The sequence below is a fragment of the Malania oleifera genome, chromosome 12, assembly GCF_029873635.1.
Source record: "Malania oleifera isolate guangnan ecotype guangnan chromosome 12, ASM2987363v1, whole genome shotgun sequence".
NCBI classification, from domain to species: Eukaryota; Viridiplantae; Streptophyta; class Magnoliopsida; order Santalales; family Ximeniaceae; genus Malania; species Malania oleifera.
The window spans coordinates 44,377,433-44,394,890 of NC_080428.1; positions in this window are offsets into that span (position 1 = coordinate 44,377,433).

Sequence of the window (17,458 nt, forward strand, 5' to 3'; positions counted from 1 at the left end):
ATCTCTTGTTGCGTGTGCCATCTCTGCGACAAAGTCACCACCAATGGTAATTTGCTAATTTTGAAATGTATTACAAAAGGACTATTAAAAATTTACTTTATCTTTTACAAGTAGTGTAATTAATAGTCAAAATATTAAAACCCAAAGAACAAAATGGAAGCACAAATTTAAAATCAAACCATTTGTAGCGCATGCCATCTTTGCGACAAAACAACCACCAAAGGCCACACTGCAGCTCTTGATCTAAATACCCGTTAAGGAAAGGACTCTATTGATATGTTGATTAAGTAATGGAACAAATTGATTATATAGTGTATAGTGCATATTTTTGTGTGTGTGTGTGTGTGTGTGAGAGAGAGAGAGAGAGAGAGAGGGTAATAAAATAAAATAACTTTTGAACTTTTGGCTTATGAGGGTTGTTTCATTTACTCACAAGTGACATTGTAGGTAAGGCTGTAGATGACTCAAAGCTTGGCTTGGTAAGAACTTGTTCAGCCTCATTCATTATGTAAATGAGTGATTTTCAAACACAAATTTATGGCTCGTTTAATAAACAAGCGGAGCCTAAACATGATTTAGTTCAGTTTGTTTCGGCTCGTGAATAGCTCTATTATAGGCTCGGTTTAGATTTGTTTAATAAGGTTGAATTAGAATCATTCAAAGGTTAGTTTAACAAGATCGAATTAGGATTGATAGACTATAGTACACTTAAAAGTAGAGACTATTGTACATAAAATTATTTAACACAAATTTCATTACATAAATTTAGTGATAAGACTAATGCTCAGGACCAATATGCTAGCTTAGTGGGGCAAAAAAAAAAAAAACTCTAAGATAATATTAGTAAGTGCCCCTTTTCACCTTTTTTCCTAGAAAAATCTTTCGTCTCTCAAAATGAGAGGTTTTAAGAGAATCAAATGTTTAGTGAGCATCTTGATAGTTTCACTCAATAAGGGATCATCAGTGTGTTCATTTGCATAATAAGTAATTTTGAGCTAATATATTAAAATTCAGTCTAATAAGTTCGGCTTGAGATTGAGTTCAGTTAAAAATTTAATTAACAAGCCTAAGTAAGACAAAGATCGGTTTGGCTCAACTTGTTTGTAGTCCTAAGTGTAAGAATTTGGTCATTTTGAAATTTGTCATCTAAGAAATGTGAATTTTGCCTTTTAAAATTAGTTTAATCAATGAGAAAAATATTAAAAATCAAAGAACAAAAAAAAAAAAAAACACAAATTTGAAATCAAATCTTTTATTTTGCGAGCCATATTTGCACAAAACCACCACCAAAAGCAACACATAGCTCTTGATCTAAATAATGGTAAAGCAAAGGAATCCGTTGATACATTGCAAAGTAGTGGTGCGAATTGAATATATGGTGGAGAGAGAGAGAGAGAGAGAGAGAGAGAGAGAGAGAGAGAGAGAGAGAGAGAGAGAGAGAGAGATGTAACACGTGGACTTCTCATTTTTGGGCGGTGTTTTCATTTCTTCACAAGTGATGTTGTAGGAATTAAAATATAGAAATTGTGTTCATAGCGATAATCATGTCATTGAAGAAAATGAGTACTTAAGGTAATGACGTCATTTAAGAGGACTTCTCATTTTTGGGTGGTATTTTCGTTTCTTCACAAGTCATGTTGTTGGAATTAAAATATAGAAAATGTGTTATAACAATAACCATGTCATTGAAGAGAATGAGCACTTAAGGTAATGATATCATTTAAGAAAATGAGTATTTAAACATAATTTGATTTTTAAAACTTATCAGGACAATAAAAAATTTGACTTTTATATTTTAGAAATAGTTTAATTAATATAAGAAAATTAAATAAGGGAAGATATAGGGATTCAAAAGTTCAGGGAATCAAAGAAATATGAACTGCTTTAAATATTTGAAGATAATTTCAACGAGTGATTAATTGTCAAAAGGAGGGAATCGTGTGAAGAATGACCAAACATCAAATCACCAAGAAAAAAATTGATATATCATGGCTTTGACTTGACATTACAGAAGAAAAAACAATGGAGGAATTCGAAGCCAATTGGTATAAATAGCGTGATTACGTTTGACTAGCGGTACTGCAAGAGAAGAATAATTGTCCTAATCTAAAGCCTATGTTGATGATAATATGAGGGTTAAAACGCCTGAAGGACGCACCATTGGTCAAAATTATTATTCATCTGCTGCAGAGGCCGTCAATTGGTTAGTATAATTCCACAATTATTGGTGCAATGTCCTTATGGTTTTGTCATGGTCTACCCTTTTTTAAAATATGTATACACACACACATTGGAGAGGGTTTGTAGATTTTATTAGGAGAGAAAAAAAGAAAAGAAAAAAAGATGTAGGGTTGGGAAAATGGTTATGGCGATTCAGCAAGGAAGACAAGGGATTCTGGAAATCAATGATTTTCAATAAGTATAGGTACAACATTTCTGACTAGTACCCATCTTTATGCCCCGGAGGCCTTGGGCGGAGCCAATAGAAAAATTTCACCAAACTTAAGCCAACAATTTGGGAACACCTGAAGATCAATGCAGGAGATGGGAGTAAAACAAAGTTTTGGATGGACAAATGGGTCGCAAAAGCCACCCACCAAGATCCCTACCTAGACCTCTTCATGGTGGCCAGATGGAAGGATACTATAATGACCGAATTATTGAGCTTCCCCAATGATATATCCTTTAACAGACATGTCAAAGGCAAGGAGGTTAACAAAGTAATCGAGTTGCTCAATTTAGTTTACAATGTTAATACCATCAGGGGGAAGTCCAACTCATGCTCGTGGGATCTCTCCACAACCCCGACTTTCACAATGATTAGCCTTTACCATCATCTTGCTCACAAGGATACTCATAATAATCCAACTTCTCTACAACCAGTTGTGCAACACATTCATCCCTCCAAAAGTGAGTGTCTTTTGTTGGCTAGAAATTAATAACAAAATTTTAACAATCGATAACCTACAAAAAAAGGCTAGAGGTTGGCCTCTATGTGTGCTTTGTTCAAGACGGAAAGTGAAGGGATTGATCATCTCTTCCTCTACTATCATTTCCAATAAGCATATTTGGGCACTTGTCTACCAGAGGATGGTTAAGCATAGTCATGTCGAATACATTGGTATCAATGTTCTTAGCATGAAACTTCTCGAAGCTTAATGGGTTTCTTAGCGGAATGAAAGCAGCAACTCCGTTAGTTATTTGTTGGGAGATTTGGAATGAGAGGAATAGAAGATTCTTCAGGGAGAAATACTCCACTGCCTCAATAGTGTATGAACAATGTTTATCAAATCTATTCCATTGGACTAGGTCTAACACCTCTCTATTATTTTTAGAATTGGAAAAATTTTATTATATTTTTACTGATTTGGGAGGGTGATCTTACCCACGTCTCTAATCTCTGTTTTTCTTTCCTTGTTCAAAGGATCCAAGCTGTTTGTTTGTCTTCTCCCCTTTAATGAAAATACCTTTTAAAAAAGTTTTTTTTTTTAGAAAGTTAATTACAAATATCAATAAAAAAATGTTCAATTAAATTTTAATTAGATAATATTTTTAAAAATATATTAAAAGTGTTAATATATATGTTGTCCTAAATTATTTCAGTTAATTGATTATTAAATGTTAAAGGTTTTAAGTTTATACTTTTGAAAATTTTAGAATATAGACTTAATTAAATATATAATTATGGTAGTAATTTTTTTTTTTGGGTTGAAAAATGCAATTGTTCTTCAAATTTTTGTTACACATATGTCAAGCGTATTGTAATGACCCGAATTAAAAATGGAAATTTGAGTAATCAAGAGAGAGGAAAATAGAGACAAAAACAGAAGGAAGTCAAAGACTTTGTCGACGAACGCAAAGCGTTCGTCGACGACATTGCATTTAAGGAATAAAATAATTTTTAAGAGATTGCCTGAATTTGTCAACGAACACAGGGTTCGTCGACGAAGTCTTTAAGAATTTCGTCAACGAACATAGGGTTTCGTCGACGAGAAAATACCGAGAAAGGTTTTGAGGCAGCCTGAATTTCGTCGACGAATACAAGATCTCATCGACAAAATTTATGAAGAACTCGTCGACGAAGATCTGGCTCATTGACGAATTCTGCTGTCTATATATATGAAAAATCCGATTTTAAACATCATTTGAAGCTTCCTCTCCTCTCTCTCTCTCTCTCTCTCTCTCTCTCTCCTCTTCGGCCCTCTCACTCTCTCTCTCTTTGATTTTGGGCTAGTTTTACTCCGAATCGAAAATCTGAGGCTACCACGATGCTCCTGACAAAATTCCCTACAAGTTTGCTGGAGCAGATCGTTGGGAAAACAAAGTTGGAAATCATCCCAGAGTTGAGGTAAGACTTTTTAAACAAAATTAGACTTTATGATAGTTATAGAAATTGACGTACACATGAAAATACTGATGTTTAGTACTGGGGGTTTTGAGTTTCAGGGTGTTGGTCAGGAAGTCACATGGGGGTTAGCCTAGGATATTTTGGGGGCTTTCTCAGTAGTCAGGTAAGGGAATAAACTAAAACAGTTATTTTCCATGCATGTTATTATTAATTATGAGCACATTTATTTTTCAGAAAAGCCTATGCTATCTTTGGATATTACATATGAAATGTATGTTTGGAAAATACTGCTATTATGATAAAAATGTACATGTATGTATGGGATGCCAGAAATGATGATTTTAGAATATGAAGCATGACTTTAAACGGCATATGTGTGGCATGAACATTATTTTTATGTGAAGTGAATCATGATATGAAGGATTTTACGATTAAAGCATATTTTTAGGTATTTTGAAAAGACAAGTTATGTTATACTGAGTTCAACGAATACATGAAAAATGGGTTATTTTTAAAATGTAAATACCTGAAAAGTATTTATGTTATTGGCGCGAGGTCATGTATTTATATTATCTGCACGAGGCCGTATTTACGATTTTGGCGCGAGGCTATGTATTTATATTATCGGCACAAGGCCGTATTTACGATTTTGGCGCGAGGCCATGTATTTATGATTTCGGCACGAGGCCGTATCTATGTTTTTGGTACAAGACCGTGATGATGTTATGTATGTTCATGTATTATATGTTATTACAACCAGGATGTTAGTTTAGTTCAGTTCAGGGCTGGGTATCGTAGCTATATGTGTAGATCAGATATCTACGTCAGATCAGTGCTAACCATCCCACGAGAGGATGAGAGATGGATAGTCGATGTGGCTTTCAGTAGAGTGTGAACGTCCATCTGGCAGTTCAGACCAAGGTGTGGCGGGCCCATCGTACTTGTCGCGACGTCCCGGGTGCACGTGTGCCCCGAGCGGCGAAATTAAAAATCAATTTTAATATGGTGTGGAAAAACATGGATGTCGGAGTCGCCACTAACCTTTAGTGCGGTTAGAACACATGATTACTACCCCGTTAGGGGTAGAATCAGTCTACATTACCAGAGTTGGGGTCGGGAGTTCGGTTACGCGAGGGGAAGGTACTAGCACCCCCTACGCGCCCGTTCTTACGAACGGTACCTAATTAATTTGAAATTATCCCTAAGTCAATCTAACAATTCTTTAAATTACTCCTTTTTATAATTTTATAAATACATAGGGAAAATAAATAAATAAATAAATAAATATATACATATATTCCCTCAGAGCTTAGGGTACGTGATGCCCAAAGGCTCATACCCACGCAATAAAATCATAGGGATTAAAATCAAAATTATTTAAGAAAATACGCTTCCACATTTTAAAATTGTAAGTAAAAGTTTTATAGGAAAATATTAGTATGGGAGGTTTTAATAATAGATATAATAATTTAAACATAATAAATAAGTAAATAAAATAGTAATAAACTAGAATATTAGGATACCAAAATACATACTAATCAACATATATAATAGAAGCTAAAATATCTAACATACCAATAATAGTAGAATATAAACAATAATATAGACTAAGATAATGAGCAAATATTAAAATACTACATGTGCGTTATAAACAAAAATACTTAAACATACCATAATACACATAATTACGATAATAATAATAATAAATATCCACAAATAATATAATACGTAATAGATTACTATAATACTATATATACTAAACATACCATATAATAGCATGATACCAAAACACAAAGAATATTACCCAAAATATTAAACTTACCATAATAATTAATACCTTGTTAACATACTAAAAATATAATAATAATATATAATATTACCTAAAATGTTATATTACTAAATGTACACGGTCACCTAAAATACTAAATTAAATGTATAATGCTACTTACAATTCTAAGTTGCTAAATATAAATATCATTTATTCAAATAAATATTATAGCATTAAAAATTCCACAACAATGTTATGAACACGACAAAATGATAATACAATCGTATACAAGAAATAAATAAATAATAAACAATAATGAACATCAATATATACGCAATAGCAATATATATACAAAATAACATTAAGAAGAAAAAAAAAATATATATAAACAAATTACAAAAACATCACACGTGCATGTGTGTGTTTGTGTGTGTGTGGACAAGTTGTCCAAGAGATGAAACTCAAAGAAATTAATCAAATCAGTAAATATTAACAAGGGAGAGTTAGAAACAACCGAGTAAGGTTTCAGATTGATCAGATAAGAAATCGCCGCTCGATTGGCTTCATCTAGTTGAATGCGCATACACCGGCGATTCCACTGCTGCGGCGGTGAGACAGCTGTGTAATAAATTAAAATGAAATTGTAAAACTCAAAATAATAATCTGAATGGTGAGAATTAAGATAAAAGGGTCAGAAACAACCTGGTAAAATTTCGTATTGATCGGATAAGAAATCGCCGCTCGATTGCCTTCGTCTAGTTGAATGCGCAGACGCCGATGACTCCACTGCTGCGGCGGTGATACGACTTTGCAAGAAATTAACACAAAGGGAGAAAACTCAAAAGACGAATCTGAACGGTGAAAATTAAGAAGAAAGGGTTAGAAACGACCTCGTAAAATTTCGCATTGATCGGATAAGAAATCGCTGCTTGATTGGCTTCGTCCAGTTCGATGCGCAGACACTAATGATTCCACTGCTGCGGCGGTAATACGGCTGTGCAAGACATTAACACAAAGGGAGAAAACTCAAAAGAAGAATCTGAACGGTGAAAATTAAGATGAAAGGGTTAGGAAACACCTCATAAAGTTTCGCATTAATCGGATAAGAAATCGTTGCTCGATTGGTTTCATCTAGTTGACTGCGCAAACGCCAACGACTCCATTGCCGCTGCACAAGACTGCAAGGTAAGATTTTTCTTTCTTTGGTCTGTGTCTCCTCCTCTTTGGCTTGGCTATGGCCCCCTTATATAAAAAAATTCTGTAAACCCTAAAAAAAACTTCCTTTTTGTTTTTATTTTTCTTTTTCTTTTCTTTTTTTTTTTGCTTTTACTATTATGGTAATAATGAAAATAGTAATAGTAATAATAATTATTATAATAATAATAATAAAATCAATAAGGTAATAATAATAATAATAATAAATAATTGTAGTAAAAGTAAAAATAATAAAGATACTATCAATAAAATAATAATAATAATAAGACTAGTAATAATAATAATACTAATAGTAATAGTAAAAATGACAATAATAAAATAATAATAATAATAATTATAGCAAAAAATAAAAATAAAAATAAAAATGAAGTAATAATAACAATGTAAATAATAATAATAATAATAATCATATGGGGCCTGGGTAAAAATGGGGTGTCTACAGTACTTACATACATATTTGATTCGGCAATGATCGGCCAGCCATTGTCGGGTCCTGCCTTCGGGCTACACAACCTATTATGGGGGGTAATACATGACACCAGCTAGCTATTCATCCTGGGTACATTTTCAGTATTACAGTTATAACAGATGCTTATGTATGTTATGATTTATTAGCAAATATGAAAGTACATGATTATCTAGTATGTTATTATGATTATTTCAAAAGTTATGAAATGTACTGTATATGTATAAGCACTTTAAATGTTCATGTTGCCACACAGCTGTATTTAGTTTATTTTCCCTTACTGAAAAGTGTCTCACCCCCAACATTAACATATTTTTCAGGAAACCCAGAGAAACCGGCGGGTCAAGGCCGCTATTAAGTGAGTGGAGCTTCCCTATTAGAAGGGTAAGCGTTGAACTAGGACTAGGAAATTTTTGTTGTAAGATCCTAGTGTCATTTTTGACTTTTTGAAAGATTGTAAATAAATACAGTATTTTGGGAATGTAAATAACTCTGGTATTATATTTCATGGATGAATGATTGAGATTTTATTTTTCTGCTGCTTAGGCTTCCACTGTGATTGAGAGGTGTCCCCGTTACACACGGGTTCGGGTTGACTATTTTAACTAATATATTACATTTTATGTTAAGAAATTGAGGGACGTTATACGTATGATGGTAATTTTCTTAGAATGCCTAATAAGATTCCCATATTGAATAAAAATATTAAGATGATATTTCTGCATACATTTCTAGAAAATCTTATAATACAAATCAAATAAAAATAATTACACAAAGCAAGCATCTTATTTTCAAGAATAAAATTACTAAAAATATCATTTAATGATAATATTTTTGATGTTGTGACCCAAATCTTCCCTTAATAATTTCAAACAAATTCTTAATAAAGTAAGTTGCCCACTTTTGAAAAGATACATGACTTTTCATAATGATCTTTTTTTTTTTCAAGTCCATTTGGGATGCACTCACATTTGTAAGTGTTATAATATGTGACTCATATAGTGAATGGAACACATGTACAAAGAAAACATGGTGAGAAAGCATATATACAAGCTGGTTTTAGAGGAAACCATTAAAGGTTTTGTAGAGCTACATCAATAGAGTCAGGATTAGGAGGAAACCATCGATGGTTTGGCAAAGGACATCGATGGTTACATCGACGATTTGGTCTCAGGAAAAAAACCATTGACAGTTTGTCTGAAATAGTTGACGGTTTGGCTTGGTTACTCAGTTATTTTTCAAATTTTGAATTGAGAAGTTGAATATATTAGGTTTCAAGGGTTCCCGGGGGGGGGGGGGGGGGGGGGGGGGGGAGGGAAAATCCAAGGGGTTGAAGAGGGTTAGCGTACATACAATGTTGTATGTTGTAACTCTTAGTCTTTTGACACAAGATAGTAAAAATTACAGTTGTTTGCTCACGTGGACATAGGCATTGCCGAACCACGTAAATCCTTTGTGACATTGTTTCATTTCTTTCATATACTCTATGTGACTATGTTTTCGTAGTGTTCATCATTGGTTGTTGCATTGTACCATCTGAATAGTTTATTTGTTTCTGCTACACATTGATTTGCACAAAAATTTGGTATTAGAACAATTGGTTACAATGGTTTCTAGGGTTTCTTCTATAAAGTTCGATATTGTCATGTTCAATATATTAGGAAATTTCGCAATACAAAAATCAACTGGAAGGCATAGATGAAACAAGTTGGAAGGAATTGGAAGCGAGAGCTGTGGCGACTATCGATATTTTTTTAGCTGATGACATGTTGTATCACGTCATGGATGAGGAATCTCAAGCGCCTGTTTGGAAGAAATTGGAAAGTCAGTATATGTCCAAGTCTTTGACGAACAAATTGTATCTTAAGTTGAAATTGTATTGGCTTAAGGTGGCAAAGGGTTTAGATTTGAACCAGCACAGAAACGTATTTAATCAAATTATTAGTGATTTTATGTGGGTTGATGTGAAGATCAAGGAGGAAGACAAGGTCTTGATGCTACTAAATTCCCTAATTGTGTCTAATACGCATGAAAATACGGTTACTGAAAACAAAGGTGTAGTCCAAATAGGGGGGTGAATTGAATTTAAAAATTTTCTTTTAATTCCTTTTAAGAATCCTTAACCTTTTTTACTTCTTTTAATTAATTCTTGACTTCTTGTTGATTTATTCAATACACAACAAATACTTAAGTTTTTATATAATTCAGAACCATGCAATTATTTAATCAATTAAGTAACCAATCAATCAACTAAACCAATCAACCACAATATGAGATTCATCTTATATGCAAGTTTCAGCTTTTGCAGCCCTATGTATAAGAATTTGATTCAAGCCCTTAAAGTAAAGATTGATAATATAAATTTGCTGACATAAAGCCCTGTATTAATGGATTTGCTTTGTCAAAATGAAGTGCAATACAAAGTCCAACACTCTTTCCAAAAGCTTAGACTTTAAATAAACATTCAGTTAAAGAGTCTTTGGGTGTTAACCAATCAACGTAGTTCCTTATGATTTTCGCAAAGTATTGATCAACCAACGTACTTTTTATCGGTTTTCGCAAGCCCAAAAACAATTTAAACTTCAATTTATTTAATTTTCAAACTTCGTCATATTTATGATTAAGAATTTAAAATATCCACGCAGTTTATATGTATGTTGGAAATTAAAGAGAGTAAGGGAAAGAGAGTGAGATCGGGTTTTTATGAGGTTCGGCTTATCCCCAGCCTACGTCCTCACCTTTGACAAACTAGCAAAGGATTCCACTAAATCAATTTCTTTCCAGGTGGAACAACACGTTACACACTCCCTCAATAGGCTAGAGTACCACCTCTCCAAGTGATACCCCTCACTCGGTCACTCCTTTAACAGACTAGAGTAGTCATCTATCCAAGTGATATCCCCTCACTTGGTCCAATGATCCAAATATCTTGGACTTGTCATAATCTACAAGAGAATCAACAAATAGATGTGTACAAGAAACACTCTTAAACAAGAGTAGGTTAGTACAAGTTCTGCACTATACACTTCAATATAAAATATCAAAAGAATTTAGATTGAAGCTCAAGAGTGATTTCACCAATATCTCCTTTAGATGAGAATTAAGAACTCAAAACACTAGAGAATGATGATTAGTACTTTAGGGATTCTCAGCAAATCAGATCAGTAAGAGTGAGAGCGAAAGAGAATTTAGAGAGCTTTCAGCTTTTGTGAGAGTTTTCAATTTCTTGGTTAATTTGATCTTCCAAGCACATGTTTTTATAGGCTAATAAAGGTATTTTCATGTTGCCCAAGATTAATTGGAGTATTTCCCAAGTTTCCAAAAAATTTGGGGCACAAGAAACTTATTTTTAAATTCAAACAATTTAAATTTTATAGTCGTTAATAGTGTTCAGTCGTCCAGGCCATCGTGTTTAGTCATCTAAACAATTCAAAAACACTGAAGAATTTGAACTAATACAGGATCAGCTGTCTGAAGATACTGTTGAGACGTATGAGGTCACACTTCAGTCGTCTAAGGATCCAGTTCAAACGTTTGAAGGTATACTACCTCTTCAAAATCTATTCAGGAAATTCTTCAGCTGTCTGAATAAAATTTTCAGTAATCTGAGGAAATTCTTTAGATGCCTGAAGTTAACCTTCAGTCGTCTAGACAAACAAAAAGTAGGTTTTTCAATTTATTTTTTAAACACCCCTTGCTCTCTTGCTTTAATTACTTATTAAAACATTTTCCAGGTTTTTGAAAATTAGGTCTCTAAGTCCATAATACCCCTAATGAGCTTCAAAATATTTTCTCATGGTATTTTAATATGAAGTACTTACATTGCCTATCCTGAAACCCTACACCCTAAGCTTGAAGTCTTCCATGATATGGTCACTTTGAGTTTGCTTGAGTCAGCTTTAGATTCCTCATCCTTTTATCATTTTGGTGTTGCTTTGAGCTTCCTTTGGATCTCTTTAAGTACTTCAATAGCTTTAAGCCTTTAGCATATACTCTTTAACATCCACACTCTCAAGATCTTCAAGCTTTAATAGATATCATCTTTGCATCCAAGCTTTGAATCATTGTGATCATTTTACTTTGTATTCTCATTCTTAAACCATGAAATATCATTACTCAACCAAATATGTTAAGTTCCACTTGTTTGTTAGCATCAAAACAAGATGTTAAACCTTGTAAGCCCAATAGTTAATACTCTGACGTGGGGAAAAAAAAAACCTGAATTTGGAGAAGGTCACAAGCTCTCTACTAGGTTTTCATCAAGGAAGAAAGCTAGCGATGAGATTTCACAAGGTGAAGGACTTGTAGTGAAGGGTAACTAGGAATGTAAGAGAAGTAAATTCTGGAGCAGATCGAGTAATAATAAATCTTGGTCCGAGTCTAGGAAGAAGAAGAACTTATGGTGTTTTAAGTGCATGAAATAGGGGCACAAAAAATCAAAGTGTCCAGAGATAAAGAAAGGGAATGGAGAAAATCAGGAGGGTTCATCAAAATTGCCGAATATAGTGGAAGAAGGAAACTTAGAGAGCGGTGATAGTAATATGTTTTTTGTTTCATCAAGTTTAGATCACCTCACGGATTCTTGGATCCTAGTTTTGGCGTGCTCTTATCACATGACACCAAATAAATATTGGTTTAGCACTTACAAGTGAGTAAATTCTGGTTCAATTCTAATGGAAAATGATGCTTCATGCAAAATTTTTGGAATAAGGAATATTATAATTAAAATTTTTTATGGATTTGTGAGAACATTATGTGATGTTAGGTATATACCAGATCCATGGAAGAATTTGATTTCATTGGACATTTTAGATTGTAACGGGTTTAGTTATAAGTCTGAGAGTGGGGTAATGAAGGTGTGTAAAGGCATCTTAACGGTGATGAAGGGATAGAAATTAGCAAGAAATATTTATGCACTGCTGGGTACCACAAATGTAAGTGGATCTACAACTGCAGAGTCTGAGTCACATAATACTATCGTGTAGCATATGCAATTAAGGCATATGGGTGAGCATGAGATGATAGAGCTTCATAAGAAAAACCTTTTGAAGGGTGTTAAAACATGTAGACTGAATTTATACAAGTATTGTGTTCTTGGGAAACAGAATAGGGTTCTTTTCAAAACAGCCACACACAAAACGGAGGGGATTCTTGACTATATTCATTTAGATGTTTGGAGGTCAGTAAGGGTAGCATTACCGGGAGGGACAATGTACTTTGTGAGTTTTATTGATGATTACTTTTGAAAGGTCTGGGTACTTCATGCAACATAAGTCAGAGACGTTTTTCAGGTTTAAATTGTGGAAAGTTGAGGTAGAAAACTAGAATCAGAGAAATATTGAATGCCTTAGGTTAGACAGTGGAACTAAGTACACTGATTTGAGGTTTATATGTAGAGTTGTGCAAGCACCATGGCATAAGGAGACATTTCACAGTACGCAAGACACAACAAAAGAATGGTGTGGCGCAAGGATGAACCGAACTCTAACTGAAAGTGCTCGGTATCTCCGGTTGAATGCAGGGCTTTCAAAAACTTTTGGTCATAGGTAGTGAGTATGATGTGTTTCTGGGTAAATTGATCACCAAAAGCATCACTAGATGGGAAATTTGCAAAGGATGTGTGGACAGGCAGTGCAATAGACTACTCTGATTTTGAGAATGTTTGAATGTCTAGTCTATGTGCATGCTTCTAGTGAGAAGAGATCAAAGCTTGCTGTAAAGTCTAGACGGTGTATCTTTCAAAATAAGAAAGGTATGAAAGGGTTCAAGTTGTGGGATTCAAAGGCAAAGAAGGCTATTATAAGTAGAGACGTGGTTTTTGATGAAAAAGTCATGGTGTAGTGTACTAAGGAGGAAGAAGAAGAGAAACAGGTTCCAAAAAACTACAGCAACAATGAACTAGTGGTGTAAATAAAGTTGAAGACTTAGGGCAGAGATAACATTGTTCATAATGCTGGTACTTCTAGCTTGAGAGACCAACAACATCACAATATTGCTATACACAGACCCAGAATAACTGTCAAGCCACCGCCCAAGTATAGATTTGATGATTTGGTGTCTTATTCACTTATCACTGGTAGTATGGATCCTACTACTTTTCAAGAGGTGGTACACAGCCAAGAGAAAAGTACATGAATAGGTGCTATGGTGGAGGAGATAGAGTCCCTACATAAGAACCAGACATGGGAGTTGGTGGAGCTTTCAAAAGGGAAGAAAGCTAATGCCAATGGGTGTATAAGAAGAAAGAAATGGTATCAAAAAAAGAAGGAGAAAAGTTCAAGGCTCGATTAGAAGTAAAGGGTTACTTATAAAGGAAAGGGGTTGATTATGATGAGATCTTCTCCCTTGTGATCAAACACACTCCCATCAGGGTGGTGTTGGGATTGGTGGCGCATTTCAATATGCATTTGGAGTAGATGGATGTAAAGATGATGTTTCTCCATGGTTATTTGGAGGAGCTGATTTACATGGCACAGCTAGAAGGGTTTAGTCAACCCCGACAGCAGCGCTTGGTTTGTAAACTAAAAAAATCACTTTACGAGCTGAAGTAGTCTATGAGGCATAGGTACAAATGTTTTGACTCCTACATGATCCTGATTAGCTACAGGAGGTGCGAGTATGATTGCTACATTTATGTAAAGAGTCCTGATGATGGTTCACTTATTTTTCTATTGTTTTTTTGTGGATGACATGTTAACTGTTGCGAAAAGTATGAATGAGGTTAATCAGTTTTGTTAAGCAAAGAGTTTGGCATGAATAATTTGGATGCAACCAAGAAGATTCTTAGGATAAAGATTCGCATAGATAGAGCTGCAGGGAGATTGTGGTTATTTTAGGGTTGCTATGTTGAAGGGGTGTTGAATAGGTTTAGCATGGATAATGCAAAATTGGTGAGTACACCATTGGCAAATCATTTTAGATTGTCTATCTCCCAGTAACCAAAGATGGATAATGATGTTCGTGGCATGTCAAAGGTCTCATATACCAATGCAGCGAGATGCTTGATGTATGCTATGGTATGTACAGGACTAGATCTGGCACAAGCTGTCAGTGTGGTGAGCAACTTTTTTTAAAAGTCCAAGTATACAACATTGGGATACAGTCAAGTGGATTTTTTGATACTTGAGAAGTACTACAGACTATGACATCATGTTCAATAGGCAAATGAGTGATCCGTTAGTTATGGGATATGTGGATGTAGACTATGTAGGGGACATGGATGATAGAAGGTCTACAACAGGGTAGGTGTTCACCCATGTGGGAGAGCCTATTTGTTGGAGCTCCATGGTACGGTCACTAGTTGCACTATCTATAACTGAGTCAGAGCATATGACAGTAGCTAAAGCTTCCAAGGAAGCATTGTTGCTTACAAGATTGGTCAAGAAGCTAGGTATTCCGTAAGGTGGAGTCTAGTTGTGTTGTGACATTTTTTTGGTGAACAACTAGGTGTATCATGTAAGGACCAAACACATAGATGTGAGGCTTCACAGGATCCTTGAATGGTTTTTTTTTCTTTTTTTGTGAAATATTACTTGAGAAAGTTCACACTTCTAAGAATATAGCAAATGTGTTGACAAAGTCTGCTACCATGGACAAGTTCAAGTATTGCCTAGACTTGCTTAACCTCTCTAGATGCTAGACGGGAGACATCCCAACCAATTTTCCCAAGTGGAGTTGTAAGTTATGTTTTTAATTTTTTTTTCTCTCCTAAGGGTTGTTTATTCGCTAATTAAGGTAGAGATTGTTGTAATATGTGGCTCATATAATGAGTGGAACACATGTACAAAGAAAACATGGTGAGAAAACAGAGAAGTTGGTTTTAGAGGAAACCGTTGACGGTTTGGTAGAGACCATCGACAGTTACATCGACGGTTTGGTCTCAGGAATAAATGGTCGATGGTTTGTCTAAAATAATCGATGGTTTCGCTTGGTTACTCAGTGCTATTTTTTGAATTTTGAATTGGGAAGTTGAATATATTGGGTTTCGAGGGGAAAATATCTAGGGGGCTGAAGTGGGTTAGCATATATACAATGTTGCATGTTGTAACTCTTAGCCATTTGACACAAGAAAGTAAAAATTACAATCGTTTGCTCGAGTGGGCATAGACATTGCCAAACCATGTAAATCTTTTGTGTAATTGTTTTATTGCTTTTATATACTATGTGATTTTGTTTCTATATTATTCATAGTTCGTTGTTGCATTGTACGATCCGAACGGTTTTTTCGTTTATGCTGTGCATTGATTTGCACAATAGTAAGCCATAAGATTTAAATATATAGGCTACACATAGAACGTATATGATATAATCCTACAAACATATGCATGATAGAATTTTCCTTTCATTTCAAACCAACCAACCATTGGGTTTCTAGATTGCCTTTGACTTCCTTTTGCTACTTATTGACCAAAATGTGTATCAAATACCTTAATTTTAAGATGCAATGATGTATTGTACTAGATATGTCAAAAAAGTGTTTACCAAAAAAGTGCACAAAGCACCTTATGATGATGATGTAAAAGTTAGTGATTGATTATGGATGATATCATTATGTCAATCTTTATGTTAGAAATTTTTGGGATAGAGTCCTATTATGCAAAAGATATTCTGTGAAGGTCGATAGGATGAAATTTGTATAGAAATGAATCAATCAATAAAAGAGATAAGTATATGGAAGCGAGAGAGAAAAAGAGATTAATATAGAATGAGGCTAGGCTGTTAGCATTGGGCTAATCATATTATGTGTTGAAAAGTGATTATAAAGTCCTCTTACAACAGATATTATACATACTTATACCCCATTCTAGCTTAACCCTACACCAATTATACAACTATAAATCATTAGTTTAAGACATGAATCTTAATCATAAATTTAATATGGTTCTATAAACTAATCTTCATAAAAAATTTGAGTGATTTTTAAATATTAAATGGTTTAATTATTACAACTAACAAAATTTTTTCTTCATTAATTACCATACCCAATGAGTGTCTGCTATGTTGCCTAATGACTTGACAACCTCTGTCTCCCATGATTGAGTAACGTGCATTCCTATCATTGGCGAATATTTTCATGTATTGAGGATACACTAATGACTCTTGTAGTTATGTAAAACCTTATCTCAATATGTATCATCTTCCCACATGTCATGTGTATGATCATTGGACAAATATTTTCAACATCGCAACTCTTTTATTTATTTAATTTTTTTTTTTTTGCTAAGCCATCAATAATGCTCACGTTCTTAGGGCTGCATTTGTATCAAGGATTTTGATTGGAAGAAAAAATAATAATAATTTAAAAAATTCATCTTTCATTGTATTTTTTCTTTATGTTAAACATTATATAAACTAAATATCTATTGAATATAATTAAAAAGTAAGAAAAATCAAATAGATGTCTAAGATAAAAAAATTTATTTATATTTATAGTATATCTTTTCTTCTTTTTCATCTTTTTTGATAATTAAATATAAAAAGTGAACCACTATATTTTTCCTTCTAGCATGCCTCAAAATCACTAATTAATTTGTGACGGACCAGTACTACTTAGTTTCATATGAGTGTGTATATATATATATGATAATTCCATTCGTCTCTAGTTGCATTTATTTCTTCTTGATTGTTTTTTTAAGAAAAATTCATTCTTTTTATTTATTTA